Source organism: Dendrobates tinctorius, unplaced genomic scaffold (assembly GCF_039654945.1).
Source record: "Dendrobates tinctorius isolate UK_male_01 unplaced genomic scaffold, ASM3965494v1 ptg000165l, whole genome shotgun sequence".
Lineage (NCBI taxonomy): Eukaryota > Metazoa > Chordata > Amphibia > Anura > Dendrobatidae > Dendrobates > Dendrobates tinctorius.
The window spans coordinates 6,504,333-6,508,309 of NW_027361832.1; positions in this window are offsets into that span (position 1 = coordinate 6,504,333).

The following is a 3,977-nucleotide window of genomic DNA, read 5'->3' on the forward strand; positions in this document are numbered from 1 at the left end:
CCGGCACGTGACGCTCTGCCCAACGGAGTATCCTTGCCACTTCTGACATCACCTGCCTGCTGCGAGTACCGCCCTGGTGGTTTATGTATGCCACGGCCGTGGCGTCTGACTGAATGCGGACCGGTTTGCCTACGAGAAGATGCTGCCAACGAAGGAGAGCGAGGAAGATTGCCCTGATCTCCAGAAGGTTGATGGGCAGAAGAGTCTCCTGGGCGTTCCAACGCCCTTGGGCTGTTCTGATAGACCGCCCCCCATCCTAGGAGACTGGCATCGGTGGTGATGACCTGCCACCGAGGCGGGAGAAAGGATCTTCCGCGGAGAACTGACGCCGGCAACGTCCACCAAGTCAGCGATTGTCTGACTGAGCGGAAGAATGGGGCGATCCAGAGAAAACGAGGTCTTGTCCCAGACTGACAGGAGGAACAGTTGGAGAGGGCGAGAGTGGAATTGTGCAAATGGCACTGCTTCCATAGAGGCTATCATCTTCCCCAGGACTCTCATGCAGGACCGAAGGGACATGATCTTCGAGCGTTGAAGGGACTGGATCCCCTTGCGAAGGGTTGAAAACTTGTCCCTCGGTAGAAACACTCGGGCTAGATTCGTATCGAACTCCATGCCCAAAAAGGTCAGACGCTGGGTAGGGCGCAGAGTGGACTTGTCCTTGTTGACTATCCATCCGAGGTGTCTGAGGGCATCCAAGGTTGTGAAGACTGAAGACAGTCTTGGCGGGACGAGCCTTTGATCAGGAGATCGTCCAGGTAAGGGATGAGAAGAATCCCTCTGGATCGAAGGATGGCCATGACTGTTGCCATCACCTTCGTAAAGACACGAGGGGCGAAGGCTAGGCCGAAGGGAAGGGCCGCGAACTGATAGTGATTGTTCTGAATCGCAAAGCGGAGGTATCTGATGCCGCAGAGAAATGGGGATGTGGAGGTAGGCATCCTGTATGTCCACCGAGCAGAGAAACTCTCCGGGCTCCATCGAGGCTATTACCGAACGCAGAGACTCCATCTTGAAGTGGCGGATCTTCACGTGGCGATTGAGCAGCTTGAGGTCCAAAATTGGACGAAGAGAGCCATCCTTTTTCGGGACTACGAAGAGATTCGAGTAGAACCCTAAAAAACGTTCGTTTGTAGGAACGGGAACGATGACTCTGGCGGAAAGGAGAGAGGAGACGGCCTGAAGGAACCCTGGAACCTGTGATCGCTGTCTTGGGGATCGAGACTGACAGAAACGACTGTTTGGGAGGGAAGAAAACTCGATTTTGTATCCGGATGTGATTTCCCTGACCCAAGCGTCGTCAACGGATAGCCACGCGCCCCTGAAAAAGGAAAGTCTGCCTCCCACCCTGGAAAGCTTTCCAGATGGGGGTGACCCGTCACTTAGATGAAAACCTTCCGGATCGAGAGCCTGAGGACCTGGAAGGCTGACCTCTGGATCTCCAGCGAGGGGCCGGCTTATAAGATGGCTTTCTCCGGTCCCTGAAAGCAGTGTTCCGGTCCTGCTGGGATGAACCTTCTGCGGGAGAGAAGGGGTGAAAGGACCTAAAAGGCAGAGAAACCTTCCTGTTAAAGAACCTCTTAGGGCGGGACTGGGGAAGGGAAGTGCTTTTTCCACCAGTGGCATCTGAGATCATCTGATCCAGCTTGGCACCAGAGGCTAGTACCGTGAAATGCCAGGTTGGTGAGCGACTTCTTTGAGGTGGTATCTGCATTCCAAGACTTCAACCAAAGAATGCAGCGTACGTCCACAATGTTGCTGTTAGCTCTAGCTACGCACCCTGCCGCTTCCAAGGAGGCAGCCAAAAGGTACTTGCCTGCATGATTAATTTGGTCTGCTAAATCTGCCAGCTCATCCTGAGGAGCTGCCGCTGAAATGCCCCTGCGGAGAATTTTTGCCCAAGCCGAAGTGACTTTTGCCACCCAAGCGGATGCGAAGATAGGACAGAGGGATGCGCCGGATGCCTCAAACATTGACTTAGCCAACGACTCCATTTGCCTGTCTGATGGGTCCTTAAAAGAAGCTCTGTACGGAAGGGAAAGAACCGTCTTAAGAGGAAATACGAGAGACTGGTGGATCTACCTCGGGAGCTTTGGTCCCTTTCGTGACTAGATCCGCATCGAAGGGATAAAGTATATCTAAGTACTTGCGGCCTGAAAAACGTTTCTCAGGATGTTGCCAGTGATTGGCTAAGGAAGTGTCGAAATCCTTGTTATTAGGAAAGGTTTGAGATGGAGGCCTCGCTTTAAGGGAAACAGAGCATTCCTGAGGGGGGGGCCTTATCCTCCTTTATCTTGAGTGTTTGGTATATAGCCGATAGACTACCAACCATATCCCGAGTTCTAGCCATCTTGTTCGCCTCTGAGTCTGATCCAGATTGTGAATCCTCGTCTGACCCAGGATCGTCTGCTGACGAGGAGCGTAGCCTGAGAGAAGCGGAGGGACCCTGCGAACTGGAAGAGCCAGACAGGACCAGCTTCCTAGAGCCCCTACCTGGTCTGTTCGTCTGAGGGTCACGGTCTGGTGCTGTCGACTCACTACGAGAGGCGGTCGGTGCACAGGTGACTGCAGATAACTGAGGTAACCGCTCTAAGACCTGGACCAGCGATTGAGACACTTGTCAGATCAGAAACTGACAGACATCGCCACGGCCCATTCAGGGGGTAGTGTGGTCTCCATCCAGGGTTCGGAGTGCTCCTGAGGGGCAGACATGGCAGAAGGGCTGCAAGACGGGCAGAGGGGAGACTGACCCAAAGCCCACTTTTTACAGCGCGCGCAGGCGTAGTGAGTAGCGGTGGGTCTGGAGCAGAAGGCCCTTGCCGGGTTGGGCATAAGTCTCAGTGGTAGAAACACTACCTGAAAGAAACTGCGGGGGGGAGCTAAGTTAAGCGTCAGGGAGAGTCAGAGTCAAGCCTACCGAGGTTCAGAAGCACACACTAGCGTTGTGGCCCCCAGGCAAAAATCCAGAGAGGAGGAAGAAGCTCCAGAAATCCAGGAAGAGAACGCTGGTGGTGGGCGGAGCTTAGCCACCGCACTGCGCGATTGGCTGAGACCCGGGGAGGGGGCGCGGTTAATGACACGCTGACAGGGCTAAAGAGAAAGGAGCCCCGAGATAGGCTGTAGAAGCGCACGAAGAAAGCACACGCACAGGGAGAGGGAGGACCGCTTTGAAAATGAAAGCGCTCCCTCTGCTTTCACTAGCGACGGTGCAACCGGGATGCCTACTACCGCAGTTAAAGGAGAACTCCCTCTGGGCTGAATACTGAGGACAGGGGACACAGACTGAGGAAGCACTTGTTTTGCATAGTGTCAGCCTCCTAGCAGCAGCAGCATACACCCATGGTTATCTGTGTCCCCCAATAAGGCGATAAAGAAATTAGGATTTAGTCTAGAAAAAAACAACTGAGGGGGTGATCTAATAACCAAGTATATAAGGGGACAATACAAATCTCTCCGAGGATGTTTATACCAAGAAAGGCGATGGTCACAAGGGGGCATTCTCTGCATCTGGAGGAGCATATGTTTTTCCACCAACATAGAAGATTCTTTACCGTTAGGTCAGTGAGAATCTGGAATTCCTTACCTGAGGAGGTGGTGATGGCAAACTCAGTCGAAGGGTTCAAGAGAGGCCTGGATGTCTTCCTGGAGTGTAACAATATTGTATCTTACATTTATTGTTAGGTTCCTTAGAAGGACGTAGATCTGGGGATTTATTCTGACAGAATTTTATAGGCTGAACTGGATGGACTAATGTCTTTTTTCAGCCTTACTATGTTACTGGTGTCCCCTTCATCCATGTTCATGATTCCTGTAATCTAGAAATATTTTTAGTTGGGGGATCCATGAACTTTCTTGTCCCTTGGCAGTGTTGCCCAGTGTGTGTATGGGCTTTTGAACACACCAGCCACAAATCAGCAGGGAAAAGTCTAAAATATGTAAAATGGACTGTAAAACCCAAATGAGGACACAAAACCATG